Source organism: Chelonia mydas, chromosome 1 (assembly GCF_015237465.2).
Source record: "Chelonia mydas isolate rCheMyd1 chromosome 1, rCheMyd1.pri.v2, whole genome shotgun sequence".
NCBI classification, from domain to species: Eukaryota; Metazoa; Chordata; order Testudines; family Cheloniidae; genus Chelonia; species Chelonia mydas.
In genome coordinates this window covers 223,204,749-223,230,518 of record NC_057849.1, presented here as the reverse complement: position 1 = coordinate 223,230,518, position 25,770 = coordinate 223,204,749, and the positions used below count along the sequence as shown (strand labels likewise).

Below are 25,770 nucleotides of genomic sequence, written 5' to 3'. Positions count from 1 at the left end.
TATTGGTATTGTAGCACATTTAAAAAAAATATATTCATATGCAACATTGATTTGTGTTATTGACGCTTGTTTCTGTAGGACCTTACATGTTGCAGATCCAAAATATAATAGGCTGAATTGAAGCCTTTTGACTAAATCTCTCCGTTACACTGATGTGAATCGATCATTAGAATCAATATCAACAGAGCTCCTCTGAATTTATACCAGTGTAATTCAGATCAGAATTTTATCTACTATTCACATTTCCTTTCTTTTTTGGGGTAATTTTTTTCCAATTCTTAGTGCTCTCTATATGTTTTCTACCATATCTGCTAAATATTAAATATGTGTGTACATTTGTTAGAAATTGTACAATTTTTTCTGTGTGGGTACACCTTTATATATTAAAAAAATCTGATCATGTATGTGTATGTTATTTATTGAACCTCATCTCATACAGCATGAAGTCCATAAACTTTAATTCATATATCCCTTACTAAGTGTAAGGGTATGATGGTGGCTGAAATTGCTGACATTCGATACCATTGGTACGTATAATATGACTAAGGAGAAAAATAATTCCCCTCTGATAATCATAGAATCATAGACTCATAAGAATATCAGGGTTGGAAGGGACCTCAGGAGGTCATCTAGTCTAACCTCCTGCTCCAAGCAGGACCAGTCCCCAACTAAATCATCCCAATATCTTCTATAATATAATAGAAGACAGATTATAAAAATGATTGAATGAATATGGTGATCAACACCTAGCTTTCATAATTGCTGTCTGTGTTGAAAACTAAGCACAGCCTTTTAAAATTTGAAAAAATTCGTGGTTATTTTAAAGTATTTTTTAAGTAGGTAAAAATAATATGTATAATGGGATTTTTTCTTCTCTTGGGATGAGATTTTACTGCTTTGACAATATTGTGTCAACATAGTACTTCTTAGGAGATTCTCTTTTGTGAAAAAGGATTTAATTCCACCACTACTAAATATTTTTTTCTTTACAGTTTCAGATTCGAGTTTCAACATTTTTATACACCAAAGCTAGCTAGATAAAGTTAAAATGTGTCCTGTGTATCATTTACTATAGTATAAATTGGCTAAAGAGAAATATATGTTTAACTGAGCTTGGAAAACTAAAGTTAAACATATAATATATAAACAATATTAATAATCAATTTGCAACTGGATAACATGTTAAATCATATGTTTATAGAATCTTGCATAAATATACATATCTGTAAATAAACGAAGAATTGTCATTGTTTAATGTATGTTTTATTGTAATGCACATCCACTTGTTACTGAAGTTTTCTTATTTAAAGCCATTTATAGTAATTGGTACTGTACCTTATCGTCTCATTTATCATTATAATTACCTTTGTTGAAAATTTTACTCCTCTCCTTATACTTTAAAGATGCGAACTCTAGTATATTGCAACCTTATTCACAGAGAGTTTACTATCTTGTTTGAAAATGTATGCTAGTTTACAGTATAAAACTATTTTAATCCTGTTTTTGTGGATTTCATTAAAAATTAAAGCATATATATTTGCTAACCTATTGCAGCTTGTCATGCATTGTTTAACAGTGAGCTTTTTCTTCTTCAGAATTTTTTTCTGTAGGCTAGCTAAAACTCCATGACATTTTAAGTAGAACTCCTATTTAAATTAGTGGAGAGTTCTATTTAAAAACCAATAACTTACTGTGGCCCTATGTTCACCAGTGATATCAGGGTAAAATATTGCCATAGGCATTAGAATAGAACAGAAGATATACAGCATAAAAACTAGGTAATGTCAGTCACCAGTGAAGGTGTAAAAGTATTATTGTACAGTATAATAGAGATCTTCTAAAATTTCTAGGATATTAAACTTTGTGCATAAAATATGACATTCAGTAACTATCAAGATGTATTTTACAGGTGGCCTTTGCACCATTTATTTCATCTCCTTTAATTGTGTGTTGATTACAGTGGGGCTACTCATTGAGTAAGGTATGGTGGCAGAATTTGGCCCCTTGATGTTTATTTTAAAAAATGTAACTTGTCTGCTCTATTTCTTATATTTAAAAATCATAACAAAAAACATCTTTGTAAAACGAACAATTCCCCCTCAACAATCACTTGCTTTCAAAGGAGAAAATGTACATACTACAAGAGTCCCCTGCAAAATACATTTTAACAACTAGTCATGTCATATTTTATGCATGAAGTATAGTGTCCCGGAACTTGTAATGGATCTCTATTGTTCTGTATAATAATACATAGATGCCTTCACTGGTAACAGAAGTTGCTAATTCTTATACTGTAAATCCTAATATCTATGATAATTGTTATTGTTTAGCTAATTTGGGAATATAAACCTATTACAAATAAAATCTCAAAAATAAGGAAATAGATTTTCTTCTATAGATTGACTTTTAATATTTTTAAAATATTTATTGCTTTCAGTGGGACACCTTGCATTACTCAAACCGGAGTGAGCGTGGTGGAATGGACCTTCAGAAAACTTCAGAGCAGACATGTATGTTTTATATACATTATACAGAAATTAACGTATATTGTATTATAATATATTGCTTTCTATTAAAAGATATGAAAGGAAATGACTTAGACTATCAAACAATGACGATAATCCATACTGTAAAACTGTATAGTCCAATCCCTGTATTAAAAATAAATTATAGCCCATCAAACCATGAATTAATAGATTCTAGTGTAAATGTGAAAAGCCATATTGAACTTCAAAAATGTGCTGTGCAGTTACTGATTTAAATTTTAGTAAAATAAAATGTGTCATGTGCTGTAAGTGTTCCGATATTCCCTTGTCCTCTAAAAATAAAAAAATACACTACTTTATATAGTTGCTTAGTTTCAAGATTAGCCCTCCATCACAGATATACACTGCTATGAAATTAGCAGATGAAAATTTTGCAGCATGTTTATGACAACTAAACAGAAGCCAGTAAGCAACATTTAATCTTGTGTTTTGATTCTATGATTGTAGTGTGAGCATTCATCAATACGGTACATAGGACAAAATGTTGATACTGTCAGTTTTAAGCACACGGCTCTGTACGTTTAAAAATAGTTACAAAAGAACCAAAAATGTGGTGTTAGCACACTTTTTAAAACTGCTAATGCAATGCACTGTTTAATGCTTTCTTCCTGAAAAAAAATTGTTCTCCTGCCAGAGTTTCATTTGTGTTGATACCATTTTAATGCCAAGTTTTCTATAAAACATTCCTGTTAAAATATAGTGTAATGAAGGAAATGTTTATGTGAAATGCTTTATTATGTTCTGAAGGAAAATATCTTTGAAATGTATCCTTATTCAAGCCACCTTTAGACATTCAGAAACACTTATTTCAAAATTGTCTTTATTTGGTGTATAGGTATTTAGGGGTCTTTTGTCCCCATGACTAAATTGCCACTGTTCCATTGACATTAAAGGATGTTATACAAGACTAGGTCAGAATCGTATTAAATCAGGACTGTACAATATGTAAATACTGTACAGATTATAAAATCTACAATAATTTTGATTTTGTATGTCACCTTGAGTCTCAAGCGGACAATTGGTAAGACTGCTTTGCTTTTTTAAGATTTATCTTTAACTTTTGGTAAGTATCTTTAAAAAGAAAAACCTTCTGTTATATAGGAAGCATTCTCAGTGTTGTCAGTTATGACAAAAATGAATATTTTTGGACATTATTAAAAATGTGTTTCTAAGACATGCAATTAAACCTTTCTGCAGAGACTTACTGTAGAAAAATAATTTGTTTGATTGGATCAGCTTTCTCCAATTTATATGCATATTCATTTTTAATTTTATATATATATATCAGAGGTAATTAGGTGCTACCAATTATTAAAAATTCAATTATTGTGTACAAGAAAAGAAAAAAATGTACTGTTTCTTTAAATCTGAATTTAGTTTTGGTACCTCTACTACACTGAACCAAGGTTAATCTTTGTTTTAGATAAGCAGAGAGCCTACTGTGAATTAAAAATATAAGCATACAACAGAAGGGATAAAAGGAGGAGGTTTGATATTGTGTTTCCTATAGACAGGTCTTATGATAAATGGGAAGAAAAGGTTATAAAAATATGTAATAATGTTAATATCAAAATATCGCCTTCATGTTAACTGTTTACATTTTTGAACTCATTCATAGATAATGGACTTTAAAATAATGTTTCCACTTCCTTTTCTTGAATCCTTGCTCCATTAAGAACAGAGTACAGAATTAAATTTTGTTTGTTTGTCCTTATCTCTTCTAAACCTTATTTTTTCTGTTCAGTGATCTAAAATTTGGTTACTTTCACTCTTATTTTAGGTTATGGTACAAGATGTAAGGGCTAAGATAATTCAAAAGGATGTTAAACTGTGCATTTGCAGCCATAATTGCATAATGTAGATTCATTTTAGTCCCCGTCCTCCATCCCCCAAAAGTTCTCCCAGGTCAGATACAGAAAAAAAATGAGCTTAATTGTCTTCAGTTTCTTACTTTATCAAAAATTGGAAGATGGAGAAGAGGGAGATCTTTATTCTGACATAGAATGGACAGGAATTAATAATAAGATGTTGAGAAACAAAAACTAACATGCATTTCGAGAATTAACATAAGTGAAAGCAAAGATCTTTGGATAATTTAGTCCAACCATTAAAAAAATCTAAAATCATATTTGTATTTGTGTCAGCAGTATAAAAATTGTTGGATACACAGTGGAATATAATCTGCTTTCTTTTGTATAGGATTTATAACTTTTGCCTGCGTGTGCTGACAAATGCATGCCACAGTAAATGTCATGTTGTCTTCCACTGTTTAAGGTTAGCAATAAGAAATTGTACAAAAATAGTTCTAATGTCCAATAGGTTTAGAGTCCTACGTTCATTTTTCTTTCAGTTTTTAACTGTCAGGAAGCTGTCTGAATTGATGGCACATGTGTCTGCACATATGCACTCTGTATGCAATGGACATATCATTTATAAGCTACTACAGGCTTAGCTCATGATTCTTAAACATGATCTTACTTCATCAAAAAGAGGGATAGAAGAGAGTATTTGGATGTTTTGTCATCCTGTGTTGTGATAGTCACATAAAGATTTTGCATTGTGATGCTCCAAAAACAAATACTAAAAACATTTTGTGGTTTCATTCTGTTAAAAAAAATTGCTAAGGGTAGACCATAAAGCATATATTTGGCTTAATGAAAGAAATATTTACCCTGATTAGAATGTTAGTGGTTGAGAGAGCTCTTTCTCAAGATTTTGGGGTTGTATGAGAAAGTTGGATATGAGCGAGTCGTTAAATATTTCAGTAGTCATTCAGGATGCAGCACAGCACAGCTCAGCTATGGTTCATTGTGTAGAAAACCACATGTACTGCCCTAGACTTTCTAGAGCTGGCTGATGCATTGCTTTAATAGATCAAATGCGATAAAAGTTATGCTTGAAAAAGGGAAGATGGTTTTCAGTTTACTGCATTATATGTAGCAGAAAAATATGTACTGTCAAGTACAGTAGAGGCTGTGGTTTTAATTAGTGTAATATGGGTTCTTAGCAGTATGGCTTTTGCTAGTGAGCAGTCAGGCAGAGTGCATCCTAGGAGTTTGAATGGTAGTATCGGAAGCTATGCTGTTTTTAAACAGTGTTAAGTATAAAATATCTTGAACTATCTTTGTAAGTGACAGTAAGTCAGACCATTGAAATACTGGATGTTTGAGTCATTGAGTTTATGAAAAATGAAAATGGGACTGCCGTTTGTAAAAGCTATGACTTGAAATACCTTTACTCCATTTTCCAGGATAGTGAGTTTTTCAGAGGCTGGAGAGAAGTCTCTGGGGAGGGAAACCGATTGTTGCAAGGGAATAAAATGTTACATCTCAGCTTTCTTTTTTTCATATTTCTTTTCCTGCCACTATTTCCTAATCCATATTTTAATGAACAAAACTTCTTTAAATATTTTTATCAGGAGTATTTCATAAGACCATTGAAATATATTGTATAGACTTCTAATTACATGAAACCTCATAGCTGGTTTAAAGTGCAGCCATGATAGAGATAATAGCATAAGCAGCATAAATATTAAATCAGAGGGACAACTATGGCTTTCCTTAACTAATCACCTGACCCCTTTTTTCTTATGGTAAAATTCTTTCAGGAGGAGGACACCCTCAGGTTGAATAGTGTAAGGTCTCTTTTTTTTTTCCATGGTAGGGCAAATCGAATATTTTGACAGCATTTTTGTAAGGAAAGCATATAAAACATTTTTTGAACATACCAATAACAGAATATATAGATATAGATACACACACACACACACACACATATTATTACAACAGGGAGAATTCATTGGTTGACTGAAATGGCGAGATGTGACGCAAAAGGACACTCGGACGGGTAAAAATGCTGATGGATGCCAAAGCAGGCGTACCAGGAAATGCTGTTGCTATGAGAGAAACAGAGAGAGAGAGAGGGAGCGTGAGAGAGCAAGTTGTGGAGGCCTTATTTTTTACCTTTTGGTTACACCAGAGAACTGCAAACATCTCTATTTTTTAGCAGGGAGAGGGAGGTTTTGGGTGGGTATTTTCATTAGGATAAGTTGAGAGGTGGGGAGAGTGAAGAGGAGAGGTACAGATTAGCTTAGAGTATAAAAGCAGATGAAAAGTAGGGGGGAGGCTGAATATACTAAGCCAGCGATCTGAGTTATGATAGATATACAAATTAAATACAGCAGATGAAGCAGCTTAGTATGTTATCAGTGCTGATGTTAAGACTTACGATTTAAAATAAAAATTAAAAATATATATATATATATATATATATATATATATATATATATATATATATATAATAACCCCACCTTTTAAGTTTATGAATTATCCAGCTGGTATACGGACGTCTCTTTTGTAACATTGCTAAGGGGACTGCAATAAATTCATCTTATGAATCCATTTGCAAAAAAGAGGTCAAAATAATTAGCAAGGATTTTTTTTGTCTTGCTTCTTCGGCAAGGAGAAAAAAAGTTTGTGCTATGAACTTAGCCTAGCAGCTACTGGAACTTGAGCCAAAAGGGGCAGGAAGTTGTTTTACAATAGAGTTACAGTGATCTGCCACAAATGGAAAAAGCCAAATGTTGGGTTCTGGGAAGAGGAAAAAATATTCTCCCTCTTCTCCCCCCCCTTCCCCCATTTGCCCCCTCAATAAAAAGGAAAGTTCAACTGAAAGTTGTTTTTAATTGCTTTTTTAAGTAATGGAAAGATTATCTCACTTGCATATTCCACAGCAAGCATGAGGGAAAGAAGTATAAAAGGGACGTTTAAAAAAATGCACTTGGTAACTAGCAACGGGACTTTTGGCATGATTCCTCGAGTTTGCTTGAGGTTATGAAGGGGGGATGGGAAGAAGAAAAGCAATTCTACGTAGTACATTTTCTTAAAAGAGAGAGAGAGAGAGGAAAAACCTTATAATACTTATATTTTTTTAAAGGAAATGTGTGTTGATCCTCTAAAGCTGAATCCTCAGGCATTTGTAGCTCGTCTTTGCCGTCCGATGTGTTGTGTGTGTGTGTGTGTGTGTGTGTGTGTGTGTGTGTGTGTAAGCGCTCTCAATCAAACAGCAATCATGGCAGCTGTTTTTCTTCCAGCACAGCAGTTGAGCTGTCTCGCCCAAATGCTTATCAGCTTTTGACTCTGTGCCAAGATAGTTATAAGGGCCAAGCAGCCTCAGCTTGGCTGTGCAGCTGGTTTAGAAGTAAGGGCATGAGAAAACAAAATCAGTAAGTTTTTGTCACATACAGTATTTACTTTTTCTAAATCCCCATTTACTACACTGATTTTTCTGTGCTGCATTTTGATGGTGTTTATGGATGGCTTAATATTGTAACTATATTTTGTTTTATTATTTTGGAGAGAGAACCTCATATTTTTTATCCCTGCAGATATTTTCTCATGGAAAAAAAAGCTGTAATTAAAAGATTAATTTGACGAGCTGCCTTTTTAAACTTATTGTCACATTGTGCATGCATTAAAATTCCTTTGCTGCGTGTCTCCCTTCTCCCCTCCTTCCTTCCCCACCCCCGTCTTAAACACAAGACTGCATTGTGCTGTATTTAGAGGCAAATGTAGGAGCGCTGAAGCAAGTGTTACTGTATGGAGGGGGGTGCTTAATTTCATTGTTGTATGCTTGCTTGCACTGTGTGTGTGTGTGTGTGCGTGCGCGCACTCGTGCGTGTGTGTGTGTGTGTGTGCGTATGATGAAAACTAGCCTGCTCACGCAGGGCCGTGCCTCTGTTTCATCATCAGCTCCAGTCTTCTCTGTTTCGCTAGCTCATACACTCCTCCTCTTTCTTAGCCAGATGGCTCGAGTCGCTCACAAGGGGGAGATTGGACTATGAAAAAAGATTGCTGCTGCAGCTTGCGTTCCTGCTGCAAGGGCCTCCTCTTCAGACGGCCTTTGCCAGAGCAGAACTTTTCAAAATGCTACAAATAGGATCTTCTTTTTTTCCTCCTTTATTTAAACCCTTCTCCTTTTTTTAAAAATAACAAAAAAACCAAAAAAAAACGGGACTAATTTTTCTTGTTTTCTGTGCTGTGCTTGGCTGTACAGTATATTGCAGTGTTGAGCTTAAAGCTACAAGTATTTCTACCACCACCCCCGCTGATCCATTTTTTTTCTGCCTTGGTTAAAGAAATTGGTGTATTTGAGCAATGAATCAGGATTTGCTAGTTTGTGTGCTGTGAGAATGATGGCTTTTATTTGCGATTTTTTCCCCTGAGTGCCAGTGCCCTGTGCTGCTCATGGAATCAGCTTCTTTCTTTCTTTCTGTATATTTTTTAATTGCTTCAGGTATCTGTGCCACATGAACAAGGATGGATGGTAGCCCTCCAACCCCCTTATAATCTGACCGTGGCTGAAATGGAAATACTGCGGGGCTTTTTTGTCCTTGCAGGGTCCCTCCCCTCCCTTTCTTTCACTGTTTAGGAGGGAAAAGGGGTGTGCGGTAAAATGCTGTCTCTGGGACAGGTGCCAGCTCCAAGACAAAAGGAATAAAATAGGCAGTAAATGGGGAAAATTAATAGTCAATAAAAATAGGAATTGGAAATGTGTAAGCGGCAACATTGGTAAAAGTGTTGTCAGCTACCCAGCCTTTCTGTTGAATTTTATCTGCAGATATAGGCTAAAAGGAGAAAGTTTAGGTGTACTTTTTTATTCGTCCTCTCTATAGGCATTTGAAAAGATAAGGCGGGTTTTTTTTTTGGACTACTGAATTATTCATAGTGTCAGTGGTGAAGCCAGGACCATTAGCATGCATCAGACATGCTGTTTGTCTGTTTGCTAACATTCTTCATTCAAGACTTGTTAACTACCAGACAAGCTTAACACGCTTCTCTTTTCCCCCTCCCCTTCTCTCTCTCCCTCTCTCTCTCTTTCTCTCTCTCCTTTTCATGCCACCCCTTTAGTCTCCTATTGTTGTTGCTGGGAGCTGGCAGCCAGGGGTAGTTGTGGCAGGGAAAGCATGTGGACGAGAAGCTGGAACCCGTTGCTAGGTAAGGACCGCCTTCCCTTCTTCCAGGCCTGCATGCACTTGCACAATCAAGAAATACCATGGAGCTCACTCAGTGCCTTCCATCTGCTTTTACAGGAGACTGCAGAACTGCAAGGTGAACACATTGGCATCCTCTTTCCGTACCTGGTCCCTGAGGCTTGTTTCCCACCATTCACAGGGTAAGAGTCTTTCTCATCGTTTAGATGCATCTGATTGATATGCGGTAACATTTCATGTTTATTTGCCTCCACAATGGAGTGAACAACTGGAGTAATTACCAAGTAGGAAAATTAAGTTTCAGAAACTCTTAGTAGATATCAGGAGATTGCCTTTTGACTATGTATTCATTTATTTTTAACCTGCAATACATATTGGACCATCAAGGTTCAGATTAATTTTAAATGATCAGTTGCAGGTTATTAAGGATGCAGTACAGTTATTAATTTTTTGTGGGGGTTCATTCTCCCTCCCTCTCAAGTCTACTCCTCCCTTCACCAGTCTGTTTAAAACCAGACAAAGGTCGATCACGGCGTTTATTTCTGAATGCAAATGTTCTAGGACTTGTGCCAGTCTTGCCTTCATTGATTACACTGTAGCTTCTTTGTTGAATGGCACTTTATTTTCCCCCTTAGGTCTTTTTTTTTTTTTAAACAGAAGGAAGCTCAGCCCTGAAAAGAAACAAAACAAAGTTGTGTGGTGCAAATTCAGATTTTTATTTTAATTACAAATATGTTGCTAGACAATTATGTTCTCACCAATTATAAAAACAGCTAATCTTGAGTTATATTAGCCTTTGTCATTTATATGTGTGTGTGTTTGCACGTGTGCATATGTGCATTTATTAACTGATAGTTTTGAATGTTACTCAGTGATGACCATTGGTAATTGCATCCCACTACGATTAAATTTTCCTGATTGTCTTAGCAATGTGCATTTTGGCATACGTATTTTCTGCTTTTATAAGTATTGTTTCTGAATGCTCAGAATTGTCCTAGTTTAGGGGACACAAAATATTAATGAAGGAATTTATGTAAGTATAATACTTTTATAATGTAATGCCATTTATAGATCAAAACAGCATGTGGATGTAGATGTTCTTGTCATAACCCTGAAACTCTTAGTCAATTTGGCAAACTCTGAACACTTAAGATATATCAGTACTATGAAAAGGTGGATATCATATTTAGTGTGTATAATTCATGCAGCCAAGTAAAATGTACATTTGCAAATACATGAGAATATATCATTGTTCTGCTGGAAAGATATGTACTTCTGTATAGGCTTGTAACAGAAAATGCTTTCCTTTACACTGCAAAATATGAAGGCTTAGTAAAATATTTTAATGTTGCTCATTTTTATTTTATTTGTGTCAGTGCATTTAAGTAAAAAAAAAAACACAACTAAATCTGAACTGATCTATTTTTTAAACAAAAATAATAAGAAAGTATCAACTAACTTGTGCAAAGCTAGGTTTAATTTTTGGCCACTGACAATATTGGATTGAAACAATCCACGTAATAGCATTGCATTTGGACTCTTTTATGGCAACAAAAAACAACTAACAACTTTTAGTAGTAAAGCTGATTAAACTCAAAACCAGGCAGAGTATGTATTGGTGAATTGTATAGATCAAGAAGGAGTTCAGGAATGTATGACTCAATGGTAGCAAAGCTAAAATTAAATTCTTCAAAGTATTATTGTAGAGGCCTGTGTAAGTTCCATAGAACAATGCAAACAGAATAATAGTTGGGGAGTTTTAAGCTATACTATTTGTAGTAGTTATAAAATCAGAAAATGGTAGTTAAAATAAAATTCACACCAAGGGAAATTCAAACTGCTTCATGATACATGACCTTAATAGTTCTATATCTATAGAAGTTTTTTTCTCACTAGCTTGTCATATTGTTGTTGTTCTATTGTTAAGTATTTTTACAAGAAATATAAAATTATTTACAGTAAATTAGCTTGCATTGTTACGTTCTAGATGACTCGCTATAAATTATAGATATGAAAAAGGTAATAAAAGCAGAATTATTGGTTTATTTCATAATGAACATTTTCTTGAGCATGCTATGAATTGATTTAATAAGGCATAAAATCATGTACTTCGTACATTAATCGAAGGAAGGGGAGATGAAAATTAATTCATTAGGCGGCTGATCTCATCCAAGTTTTTAGGTTTCAAATTATTTTTGACTAATATTTAAAATAAAAACCAGTGATAAAAAAATTCAGTAAAACCCTCAGATTGGTGCTATATTAGGAATTACGCTCATGAGCTAAAATATTTAACTTGTTAAAACATTTTATACTGGACTGTGAAGTATTGATCTGCAGCTTGTGGGATATGGATGTAAAATGCAAGGATGGATAATACCCGCCATAATTAAAAATATATATCTTTCTTTATATCAATCAAGTTGTGCGTTTTTATATAATAGTGTCAGTTAATTTTTTTTTAATAATTTAGGGTGTGCTATTGTCTAGTAACAGGTACTATTTTATTTTTAATTCCTCCTAAAAGTACTTTGGTTCTTGTGGATACTGTTGCATGTAAATGAGATACATACAAAAATCCCAGTATTCCCTTTTCAAATCCCACATATCCCATTACCAGAATATTTGTTCTACCAAATACTATTGATATATGGGGAGAAGGAGATGCAACAGCAAAAGGTAAACATGTCCTAGGATTCTGAGTAATGTGAAGTGCTGAACAGAGAGCAGATACTATGTAAAAGATTATGAGTAGATTGCAATACAACAAAACGAGCAAAGTGCACAATACTTTACACAAGTGGATGGATTATGATAGGGTAATTACTTTCAAAGGTAATAAATTGTACTTAAATCACTGAGAGCCAAACCCTGGTGTCCTTACTCGGGCAAATTTGAAATTTTTGGAATTTTGCCCGGGTGAGTCCTGAAGGATTTGAGCCAATATGAATTAAGGAGGGTTTTTTTTATTTTGTTTTGGTTTGAGGCATCTCTCTGAATGATACTTATAGTTCCTTGTTCTTGCTCATATTACATATATGATATGATATAAACCCTAGGTTATTTCATACGGCCACAGACAGAGACATAGAGCACTGGCCTCTTTTGACACATCTCAAATATTATTAAACATTCTTTAGAGACTAAAAATAAAAAAATTAAAAAGGAGTGAAAGGAATATTTTCTTCCATCCAGATTTCTTTTGAAGAGATTTGCATATAAAACATAGAATCATTGAATCAGTGGTATGTTTTCGCTGACTTCCTCACAAATGGAATGACTTCACTGTAATCTGCCTTCATTCCATGTGACACTGGCTCTTGTGACATAATCAAGCTGTGGTGTCTACAAGGCTGAACCACAAGGTTCAAAGTCCCTCATGCAAATGGTTACTTAAGGTGTGGGCAGGTCTGTGATTGTGACACCTTCTCTTCAGAAATCTGAAATGTGTTCTAATGAGGCATTTTACTTCTTAACTGCATTCACTTGCCCTCAGCTTGAAACAGGTGCAGATAATCATCACTCTTTGCTAAACTGGCTGTTCCGATGGATCTGTAACAATGCAACACCATGTCACAATTTTAATTTTGATTTGTATAGTTTATGTCTGGCAAAAACTACATTTTAATTAGAAACACCGATACATTTCATTCTTCAAACGGTGCATGCTGTACAACTGAAGACGAAGAAACGTGTTCCGTGTGTGTTGATACACTATACAATGGTATCTGATTTGTGCAAAAATATTCATTCAGTTATTCTGCATGCATACAGCTAGATAAACTATTGATTGCAGCAAGAGCACTTAGACAATGGAGTAGTACTTATACCCAGAACCACTCTGGTAGGCACCCTCGACATGCATAGGTAAGTAGGTGCTGGCAAATAGGTAGATATAAAAGAGCCAGGCTAGATTTTTAAGTGCATGTGCAAGCTTTTGCAAGCTTACATTTGCACAAACTCTAATACATGTGTAAACCCCTGTTTGCTCATGCCTGTAATTATGGGCCTGATCTAAAATCTACTGACATCCATTGACTTTAATGGGATTTAGACCAGGCCCTATGTGCGCAAACGTCAGGATTTAGTGTTATTGGCATTTGCATGCCTGCAAGTCAATGGGCACAATAAATCTGTTTATACGCTTTGTGGGGCCCTTTTGTAAGTCTTACCTATATATTAGTGTTTGTGAACAAATCCATGTATGATTTTTTTAAATAAAGAAACCCATGTAAACTCTGCAGCTACTCCTGCCTCCACGTAAGTCAGTAGCAAAACTCCCAGTGACTTCAGTAGGATCAGGATTGTGGTAAAGTACTTCATTTAATCAGTGAGATAGAACAAAACTCTGATTTTGCCTCCCTCTCCTGATGGCCTTACTGTTGAGACTACACACGTGAATGAGAGCTGCAGAATCGGGCCCTTTCATAGTTCAATCTCTTTTAAAGTATGTGGTTAAATCTAAACCCTCATTATTTTGGGTAGTCCTTATAAGAACCATTATTTTTTGAAGTTTATTGTTACTAATTATTAAATACTTACACACTCTTGCCTCTTCAGTAAATTTGAAACTTGTTATATCAGACCTCTGGAAACAAAGGGTCTGATCCAAAGCCCACTGGAATCAATGGAAGTTTTTCCATTAACTTCAGTCGGTTTTGGATCAAGCCTGTGTACGTAGCAGTTTTAAATTACAGTGCAACCATTAGACTGACTTTCTCTTCCCTCTCACTGTTTTCAGGAGTCTGGTGGACTTTATTCAGGAACGTCATTCCCAAATATTTCTTAAAAGACATTGTGTGTGTAAATTAGATTTCCAAAAATGATAAAGGGTGATTCAAGGAGCTTCATGACCCTGGTGCACTAAATGAGAGTTTTAGGAAGAAGCGGGAGAAGCATTGGGTTCTGATTAGGAACATATTTAAAGCTGTGGCTTCCTACAAAGGAATTCTTTATTTAAATTAGAGTAATGTTTTTTGGAAGGATTCTAAATATTAATGACACCTTTGAATGACTGTTTACTGAATTTTGGCTGTCTATAAGAGTACCATTACCTTAGCCTTCATATCCGGTTATTTGCTGATGAAACATCCAGCTCCTTCCTGATCTTAGTGAAATATTCAGATGACATGCTTTTTTCAGACTTGTTAAAAAAAAATAGAAAAATAAATCACCTCAAACACTGATCATAGTTTTTGTAAGAGAAAAAAAATAAGAAAATATTATTCTTATTACAAGTAATAGGCCTTTATTAAATATTAATTTATAAAGTGTTCATTTTCTGTAGCTCTTGATTGATTATATATACACTGCTAACTGATAATTCTGCAGCATTGTTCCAGCTCACTGAAGTCTTGTGTGTATTTAGCATGATGTACATGCATATGCTATGCACACCTGTCTGGTCAACATGGTATCTTTTCATATAGTGAAAAAAGACAGGAATTTCTCACCATTTTTCTCACGAAAAAACCAAGAAGAGGAAATACATCCTCATTTTTAGTGATCAAAAATCTCTCATGCTTTCTGTTTACATTTTTGACAGAAAATGTGAGCTACAGTGTATAACTACAACTGCAAATCTGTTTAGATGGTAGGATCAGAAAAATACTTGTCTTATGTGGTCTTGTTTTCTTTGTATTTCGTTATTTTATTTGTCCTTATTTCTGCTAATATAAACAAACAGGAAAACATACTGGAAAGAACTGGTTGAAAAAGTTAAAAAGAAAATGCAAACAGACTGATTTTGTGTCATTTTATTTACTTAGTTTGGGGAGGGGGGTGGCTGAGTAGAAAAATATTTGGTAGTATTTTGGTATTTTGCAGTCATGGTATGCCAAACCACTTTGCATTCATAATTCAAGTCAGTATATGTCCTGTTCCACCATGTGGGGGGTTGGAATGTTGTTGGATTTTGTTTTTGGTTTTTTGTTAAAGACTGTCATTGTTTTTCAACACAAAGTATATTAGGTTTCTGCTTAAAACTCAAGTTTTCACTTAAAACTTAAGTTTTCATCTATCTGGTGTAATCAACATGAAAAATTACAAATATTTGCAGTATTTTGAATTGATAATTAATTAATAATTTCAGTTTAGTAGGTGCTTTATTGATACACAAAAGCCTTTTAGACTTCTGAATGCTTTGGCAGCCTTTTGGTATTTTGTCTTGTTTTTAATTGTAACTCAGTTAATGTGCAAAAGGGTAGGGAACGCTATTTGATTGCATTCGTGAACTCTTGGTCTGTATCTTTGCTTTTACATTCATACACAAAGGATTCTTATTTTAGAATTACTTTATTCTTCCTACTGTATACCACATCTCATTTTTAAAGAATTATTAATAATATAGCTCTTGTTCTCTGTTTGTTGTCATTTACCATCTTTTTTTAATCCTTATCAGATTTTGCATATTGACATTTGTTGTACACAACAGTTTATATTTATTGTCTGGTTTGTTTGTAGAAAAATTATGTCCGGTCCTTTAGGGCCTGATCCAAAGCCCATTGAAGTCAATGGAAAACCTCCATTGGATGTCAGTGAGTTTTGGATCAGTCCCTTGAAGCAGAGTAACACTTATTTAAATGTAAATGATTGATACAGGAAACCTAAACTTGAATGGAGAGAGCATTTAAAGTGCATCTAACTAATATTAAGCGCTGTCTAGACTTACACAGTGCATATTGTGTCTCTATGGTTTGACTGATTTAAACAAAGGAGTGCCAGAATGCTGCTGTCTTGTTTTAAAGGACGTGGCATCCATATTCTCCCTCCTTTAACGTGCATCTCTGTGTTGTAAGGTTCATGATGTGGGATGAATATGCACCAAAATGGATGAAAACTATATTAAAAGGCCAAAGGAAGGCCTACGGCTCCAAAGACCCAAGGGTCATATATTCTCATTATAAACTTTGCTGCTAGTTTTTTTAATGCTGTGTGAAAGTTTCTGTTCCATCTCTATTACATAAACATGTTTAGATTTTTTAAATTTAATACATAATTTATCAGTTTATATAATTAAATGTTGCAAAGTTAATTTTCCCCCAAATGGATGTAAATTTCTCATTTTAAAAAATTCTATATTTAAATTATATAGAAGGTGGAATTATGCTAAAATGGTCACCTATGCATTTTGTTTCTTAAATTAAGATTTACAATGACCGATTTAAGGTATGGATTTACATTTTAAATTATAAATAAAATGATTATGCTGAAATTTCAGTTGCATTTGAATGTCTTAATATTAATTCAAATAAAATGTGTTACCCCACTAGAATGTGTGTATCTGGTATCTGTGTGTGTAGGTGTGCATCTGTGCCGTCATATACACACACATTTATGTGCATAGATCCACACATATATGGACACACACACTTTCATTGTGTGTAAATTTAATTTAATTTGAATTTTATGTAATATGTGTGTATATACATATGTAAAATCATATTGCATATGTAAAATATTTATTTAAAATGGTAAGTCTTTGACTTGCCTCTGGCTAACCCATAAAAGCTGTTTTTCCTCTTTAACAAGTTCAAATATAAATTGTCAGATATTTGTATTTTGGCCCCAAAAATCATTTTTATGATTGATAACTTACAGTGTTGATTAAGCTTAAAAGGCAAGGAACAGTTTGGTGGACCATAGACTGGTATAGTGACCTCAGCCAAAATGGTTTACATATCCCTTTCTTGAATCTACAAAAAGAGGAGAAATTTGGGGTGTGTCAACAGGTGAGCAGGAAGTTGTATCTGATGTGGGAGAGCAGGCCATGCCGGATGCAGGGTAGCTCATCCAGTAGAGGTTTTGTTTCACCTAATTGTGAAAAAGGGATTTCTCATCCATGACTTCTGTAACATATGAAGGATGATCTCACACTTGCTGATGACATTGTACATCCGTATTCCATAATTAGAGAGTCAGCAGCATGTCATACCATACTTCATATATCAGTATCTGCAGCTCTGACTAGTTAAAAAGAACGTCAAGAATTAAACAGAAATACATTCTTTTCCCAAAATCGGTCTTCTGTTGTGAGTAAGGTAGGGCCATATTGCATAAGGTTAAAACCTATGGCCATTTACAAAATTCCTTGTTAGGATGGAATTTTGATGGTCATATATCTATCTTATTGGTTTAGGCCTTTGTATTTCTGATATCTGCTGAACAGAATACAGTGAAGAGTACACAAAAAAAGAGGATAAGTGAGTAAGTATTACATTCCAAAATAGAATCAGAAATTGTAATTTTCTGTGGTCATATGGATGTTCCTCAGCAGAAGTAATCAAATCCAAAATAAAACCTTCAATAAAAAGCAGCTAATAAGCTTCCCTGGAGAGGAATTCATGAAAAATTCAGCACTTTCTAATTCTGAACACTACTTTAAAATTTCTTATAAAGAACAAACAAAATCATCTTAAAATGATCTTTGCATTCAGAGATGAATTTTGAAAACTATTTGGACAGTGAATTGTGCAGTTGGTTACAATTCCTCACTGGTTCACTTGACACATTTTCATCAACACAAAAGTCTACAGGTGATTTTGGAAGAGGTTTTTCCTAGATACATTTCACAGCATTCTGTAATGTTACAAATTCTGAGCACTAGTTTAAAAAAAAGAAAAGCCATTGGTTACTGAACTAGTTACTCTAATAGGGTGAAATTAACCCATTTCGCAGAGGGCCAGTTCCAGGCCTATACATCTTTTAAGTCTCACTAAAGTCAATTTATGTATTGCACAGGCCATATTCTAGCCCTCTGCACAGGGGAGAAGTTCTTCTTTACGACCTAAACATGTAAACATTTATTACTGGATGAAGTGCTTTTGCTGTGAGCAATCTCACTGTCCCGTTGATTTCAGAGGGGCTGGTTGTATGATTGGGCCAACAAAGAGATTGTGGTGCTACTTTGAAAAACATGGTGAGATTTATTCTTTGCCATTCCAACTTTCATAAACAAAGTGGAGCACGCTAGTTAGAACCTGGCCATAATTTCACATATATGGGCATGTTTTGGTGCCAGTGATCTGGAGGCATGAGGAAAGGGTTGGGAGTTGGGAGATCCTAAATCTAAACCCAGCTCTAGAACTGACTCTCTTTAGCCTCAATCAAGTAATTTCACCTCTCTGCCTAAGTTTTCCCATCTGTAAAGTGGGGGATAATAATTTTTACTTTTTGCACAGGGATTGCAATGACTATGCAGAAATAACTATGAGAAATAGTTAATGGTGGAAAGAAAAGGAGTACTTGTGGCACCTTAGAGACTAACCAATTTATTTTCTCAAAATGCTAAGTTGTATATCTTAGAGTATGTGGTTTCTATTTATTTATTTAGTGGGAGGAAAGGTGTAAGGTGTTTTGAAATGTGTGAGTGCAACTAATGCTCATGAAATTGAGGGACTAACAACATTAGTTTGTACAAGGCTGCTAAAGTATCTCAACCTTTACCTCCATTACAGCTGCTATTCTAGTTCTTGGTTTATTTTGGGTAGGCACTTCCGATCATACAAAACTATGTGATGGTTTTGTGATGGGGTCTAAAAGAATACTCTTCTTCCTCCTAAAAATCAGTGTTAGTCATGGTCTAAAGTGGACTATGAAACCAAACTTTCATAGGTGGAAGATTAGTTGGTGCCCTTCCTAAGCTAGCATGTTTCTACTCTCCACCACCATCTTGTAAAATTATTCTGTTTTGTACATACATAAGCAGTAAGTGTGATTACAAGGCATGTGGCATTCTGCACACAGGTACCTGAAATCAAAAATCTAAACCTAAATCAGAAGAGCTGGAGATAGAAATGATCTATTCAATCACTAAATCCAATCCCATTCCAGTGTAGAATAGTTCCTTACAACTCATTAAAATACAGTATGCTGTTAACATTCTATTAAAGCGTATGGAAATAAATGACATAATTGATTACAAAAATGTCCTTTGCAGGATGCATTTCAAATGTTTCCTCTAGTGTAGCCATCTGGGAGGAAACGTGTTAAAAGTAATGTCCTCTGACATATTTTAGATCTTTTGTTTGCTGAATTTTTTTCTCTGATAACTCCATTCTTTTCTGCCTCGTATTGTAACCCATCCTATGTTTCCTGTTAAAAACTGAACTGTTTAGTACTAGTAGAACTAGCGAGAGTGCTTGGTCGATACAGTATTGGCATTGTGTAGCAAATTACAGGTAGACACAGTCTCTACACCTTAGAGCTTAAAGTCTAATTTGAGACCAAATAGAATAATGGAGTGTGAGAAACCTAAGGAAGGAAAGGAATGGGAGGATGAAGGCTATAGTTTGGACTGTTCATTTGGACAGATTTTATGACTGTGTCATGGCAGCATGTTTTGCCATTTTTTTTGTCCTGTTTCCACACTTGTCCTAAATTCTTGTATTTTTTTAAAATTGACTTTGCATCACTTTTTCTTTCTTCGCTCCTCATCTCAGAATACCCACAGATATATTTCCAAAATTATTAGCAGGCAAGACTATCGCTGTAGTGATTGTTTAGGTCATGCATCTCCTATATGGTCAGCCTGCAGCTCAAATCAGAAAAGAAGACAAAGTTGTATTTTCCCCCTCCTTCAGTTAGATGGGTGGTACATTCAAAGTGAATGGCTTGCTCCACCATGCTTTGAACTGGAGATCTGGAAGCTCATTGCAATAGTATACTGCCTCAGAGGCTGACTGGCAGATTTGGAATTTGAACTTTATATTCTAAGAAACAGATACTGGCCACACCAGGAGTTCAGTTCCAGTGGTTTTGGGATATTTCAGTTCAAGTCTGCCACTGAATTAGAAATCGAATAAAAGGATCCAATAGACCAGAAATATATAAATCTACAGTCATAGTGAATAATATACCTATTTCACTTTATTTTAATCAGCAAAACAAAACTCTACTGTCATGCTACTACTGTCACACATAGTATGGGAATGGTAATTCAGTAACTTTCAAGATAAATTATCAGTATGACACGGTGAGGTATTTTTTAATCTTTTTATTCTAACAGTGCGTATCCTATTTTATGTAAAGTCCAGTATGGGGGTTTTTTTGTTAAAAACTGAAAGTCAATATTTTTTTGTGGGATGCGGTATTTAAATAAATATTTATCCTAAAATCATATATCCAGTGCATTATCATCACTACTTTTTATTGTTCTTGTTTAAATAATATGTCTTATTGTGATTTTCTTTAAATAAGAAACCCATTGGACATGAATTTTCATGTTCATATCAAGTGTTATTTTTAAGTTATACTTTTTTTAAAAGCGCACAGAAACTCAACTCAGATACATTCGGTGAAAGGCCTGATCCTGCATCCATTGTTGTTCAGGGCAAAACACATTAAATTCAATGGTTATGGGATCAGGCCCTAAATAACTGTCCAGTGGTATTGTGTCAGATCAAACATTGTCAGATATGTACTTTTCAACAAGCAACTGTTGAGCTTAGAGGGGAAAATAAGTCCATAAATAACTCTGATTACATAGTCAAAATTTTATTTTTGGAGTCATGTACAGACTATTGTAATGCAATGCTATTGTATTATACTAAATTGTATGCAATACTATACTGTTGTAGTATAACTTATTTAATTTGCCTCATCTGCGATGCAGTCTGTATTAAAGAGTTGAAGTTGTAGATTAAAATGTAGTTTTCAAGCAGAAAGAAACTGCAATAAAAGTACTTGGACTACTAGTTCTTCCAGTGATTAATAGCAAGACTTGCTTGGAACTTTGTCTTTGATTTCCTCTGTTTAATTGTAGCCCTAAGTGAAATAGGGTTTTGATTTACAGAAAATGTAGAATTGGGTACAGAAAGTTTTAAATTTCAGTAACAATAAAATTTCCGACAATAATCATGTCATATTGTTTCAATTCAAAAGAGCTAAGGGTTGATTTATGTGGGAAAAAAACGATAGCAGCCAAATTTCACATTAAAAACTGGAGAAAAACATTTAAATAAATTCCCTTCTTTTGACTAATATAAAAAGTTGATTTTCTTCTTATAATAAATGTAGCAAAGACACATACACAAAGTATACACCATCTACCTTAAATTTTGGAATAATGTGCATACTAATTAATTTTAAACCATTTACAAGTTTTGCAAAACTACATTCTTTACTCGGACAATCAGTATGTTAAATTAACTAGAAAATTGTAATAGCATATATTAGAACAATGGTGGAAAAAATAGTATGAGCTACAGGAAAACCAGCATCCTGAAAATATGGCTTGAAAATTTATTTCAATAGCTTTCTGTGGGATATTTACATATGTATCGAGAGAATGCTATATACTATATGTTACTGAGGGTTTAATAATAATTAGGGCCTGTTCTAAAATTCCTTTTTGAGAGTTTTGCATGATTGGGCCCTTGAGAACATATTCTTGCTTCAGCCTGCTTTTGTTGATATTTTTTCATTACCATGTAATCAAGAACAATGGTTAAAGTAATCATCCTAAACTTTAGAATTCTAGATAGTTTAAATATATAGAGAAACATTCAAGCTATTAAGGGGAAAATGAGTTAACCTTAGCAACTTCAAAGCAAATGCTGGGATAAATCCGAAAGAATGCCCCTGACTTCAGTGCAGCTATTTCAGATTCATGCCCTTGTAACTGAGAACCGAACTGGGCCTTTGTGTTTAATTACATATGTGACAAAAGTTATTTAAATTTTTTTTAGAAAATGATAAAATTACTGTCATTGTTTTTGCCCATCACTTGTGTTTTAAAGTGCTTCAGCGCAGTCTTTTCTTGGAGACATTTTTGTTTGGAGTTTACAGTTTGAATAGTTTCTTCTGTAAAATGATTTTCTGCTTTTCTGACATTTGAATCGTGCCATCTGGCGTAACCAAAATTTTAAATAAAAACAAAATACAGAATAAATTAGAAGATTTTAAAAAATAGGATGTAGCTACATTTCTTGGATAATTTAGTAAAGTAACTTTTTAAAATCAGGTAATCTCTGCATTTGTGCCACAGTCTAACAGTTTAATCAAGATACAAATTCAGAAACAGATCAGCACTGTCTTTTATATAGTGCCTCTAAATCCAAAGAAATTGGTACCAGATCTTGGTAAAGGAAAAGATTGCCATTTTCATCCGACCGGTACCAGTGGGTGTTTTTCCACAGTTGCATTGCATAAAAGGAGAGGGTACAAGAGAAACTGAAAGGTCCAGAATATGCATTCTTCCATAACATACCTTTTCATCAGAGTGTGCGGTTGATGAAAAAAACCATTTTACTCAGTTTGACAGCATATTGTGAATAATACAGTTTACTTTGCATTCTTTATCCTTACTTTCTGGTGGTAATAGAGAATTTTAGTTAAGCTCCCCTTACTTAAGGATAAAATATACAATCAGAAATAGATAAGGAAGAAAAAAATAATAGTGCTTATGTGCTACGGTGATAAGCCCGTGGTCATTAGCAAAAATATTTTAATTGTTGCTTTTGTTATATTAAAACATATAGTTCATTTCAAGATACAGTATAGGTTGTACAGTGTGCATTTCCAACCGTATTTTTTTAAAGGAAGCATAAAAACATTTATTTATATTTATATGAACATACATAAATTATAGACTGAAAATGTACATTCTAACAGCACAGATGGAGTAGTCTGTCATTAGAACTGTTTTGTTGCTTGTTGGAACAAGGACCATATTTTTATCGTGGCACCAACAATTTCTAAGAACTAAGGTCAAAATAAGCAGGTTGCACTTGGATACAAGAACAATCTGGAAAATACCTAAACTCCCTGCATCAGCATAAATATGTATTTAGATAGGCACACATTTTTTATAACAAGGTCTTGCCTTTCATTTTATTTGGTAGAGTACATATGCAGTAGGTTTTAGATGTACAAGTATATGTGTACACAACACGGCCTTTATTTTAAGTACCAAACTAAATTTATATGTGACACCCTTGCAATAGTTCTCTAAGCATGTGGGGTTTTTTATGAGTAAAGCAGGGGTGATGTCAGGGTAGATGCAGAGCATTTTTAAATAATCATGTTGAAAATTATTCCTGCGATAACTTCATTCATACATGTGGTCATTTCAAAGTCAATGGGACCTCTTGCGTGAGTAAAGGTAATTACAAGCGTTTTTGCAGGATCAGACTATGCATAAACTCCTGTGGAGAGTGAAATTCTGGCCCCTTTAAAATAAATGTGTGTTCTGCAGTTGACCTTGGTGATACCAAGATTTCATCCCTAGTGTTTAAAAAAAGCCAAAAAAGTTACATATGATAGGACAAATACTTACGATAATTTTGGCTTGAATAGGGACATAAATTGTTACGTTTCTTCAATTCAGGAAAAGTTTCTATAAACCACATTAATTTATAGCGAGCTACTAAGATTTGCCTAGTCATGGTACAGTTATGTTTCTTTTCTTGGCTTTTAAAAAATTATAATTATCTCTTTTGATTAGTATTCTGATGCTTACACATTGTTCTAGTGCGGGCATGCATGCACACGCAGTGTCCTTTACAATAAAATCAGTTTTCCCTGTCTCCTACACCGAATAATGTGATTTATATGCATTCAAACAGCTGTTACTGCAGGTTAACTATTTGTGTGCAGTACAAATATAGTGAGAGCTATGAGAATTTACAAAACTATTTTAACAAATTAGCATTGTTTATTTAAAAGAAAAAACAACTTTTCTCAATTCTCCATTGTTATGAGCTTCTCACATTTGCCTCTAAAGTAACTTTTGGTGCCGGCAAGGTCTCCTGTGGACTATCCAGTGCCAAAATGGCTTTATCATTCCTCCTTACCTTCCTTGTCCGTCTTTCTACCTTAGCCAGCGTAGGGGTAGTAGATCTTCTGGAAAACTTCATAAGTTCTTATTTCACTTTTTTATCATGCTTTCTCGGATCTTGACACTGTTGTACTTTTTTAGAATTTTTCCTTGTGCAGTGACAATTCTTGTACATCCTGCTTCCAGTTTCACCCACAGTCTCTCTCTCTCTCTCTCTCTCTCTCTCTCTCTCACTCTCTGCCAGTTCCTGGGTCTCAGGGTCTTCAGTGACTGCGAATGTAGCCGCAGATCTTCCGCCTCCTTTTTTTTTTTTTTTTAATTGTCTCTCTGAGCCCACTGCAGATGGTCTGTTCCTCCTACATAATACGGATTTTTTTTTCTTTTGAGGCAGGTCTCTGTGAACCTGACAAACAGATAGGCAGGCAGGGTTGGACCTGGATTTTTTTTTTAAAGAGCCTGTGAGGATTTGTTTGCCAGAGTTAGGAACTCCCTAATAGCTTTTTGCAGCTTTCTAATAGCTTGGTAAAAAAAGTAGAAATGCATTTGGTCCACCTGATTTTTTCAGGGGGGAAAAACATACATTAGCAAAATGAAGTTTAGGGACAGCTGAAGAAGAAACAGAAAGAAAAGCCATGCGAGGAATCAGTGAAAATCAGTTGCTGAAAGATAGTGGTCTTATAACAAAAGTGTAGTAGATTTTGCTAAATGTGTTCAGGGTTACTTTGGCGCTGTCTGTTATGACTGCATGTTTCCTAATGAGAGTGGCTCCTTCTACAAGTTTAACTACATTTTTTTTATAATTGTGTATGGTAATTACTAAAATACACCTAAAGAATTTGAATTTGAATTTGAAGCTTTTGTGCAGGAGCTAAAGAAAGGAGAGATGAGGCCTTCTTGATTAAACCACATCCAGTGTTTCCTGTCCTTCCTGTATAGCCATACAGTGTCAAACTCTAGAAGGTTTAGGCCCTAAAGACCTCTAAATACTAGGTTCGTAGATGTGTTGATGTGCCACCTTTATGGCATCTTTAATTTCTGGGTGTTATAACAGCACCAAAGTTGCTGGATCTGTGGGCCTCTTTAGTGAGTGTGTTTACATGGAGGAGACCTATTTCATAAGCATTCATTCAAATGTCTCGCCATAATGGCAGCTCTGGCTTTGTGTTGTCCATTGAACCCCCAGACCACTATACACAGCCCTTCTGATCTCAACTGTGCCCTTTAGGAGAGGAGACTATCGGAGATATGTAGAAGAAACCAACTGAATAACATTCTATCCAGGGCAGTTTGAGTAGCTGATCTGACCAATGTGAGAAATGTGCGTCAAGTGTTAGAAACAAGGCAGTGTTCCTTGAATAGACAAAAGCTTAAAAATCATCAGAATAAAATTAGATTTTGTTAAGACTAGGAAAAATTTTCTTAGATAATTTTGTTCCTTCCCAACTATGTGTGTTAAT

The 25,770-nt window shown here is 34.5% G+C and overlaps 2 long non-coding RNA genes across 8 annotated transcripts in view; one reads left to right on the top strand and one right to left on the bottom strand.

Moving 5' to 3' along the window:
• LOC114019152 overlaps positions 1 to 25,770 on the top strand; it is a 353,232-nt gene that overhangs the window by 227,759 nt on the left and 99,703 nt on the right. The window contains exons 1-4 of one of the 7 annotated variants that reach the window (XR_006287360.1): positions 8,208 to 9,541; positions 9,637 to 9,719; positions 12,158 to 12,216; positions 13,044 to 14,354. This is a non-coding gene — a long non-coding RNA (uncharacterized LOC114019152). Of the gene's footprint in view, positions 1 to 2,437; positions 2,511 to 8,207; positions 9,542 to 9,636; positions 9,720 to 12,157; positions 12,217 to 13,043; positions 14,456 to 25,770 lie in introns of those variants that run through there. The other 6 variants (XR_006287366.1, XR_006287328.1, XR_006287352.1 and 3 more) reach the window with 6 other exon arrangements.
• Positions 9,877 to 25,284, bottom strand: LOC122463824. The gene is made up of 3 exons (XR_006287450.1): positions 24,330 to 25,284; positions 14,592 to 14,680; positions 9,877 to 10,208 (listed from the first exon to the last, which is right to left on the bottom strand). It is a non-coding gene; the product is annotated as an uncharacterized LOC122463824 (long non-coding RNA).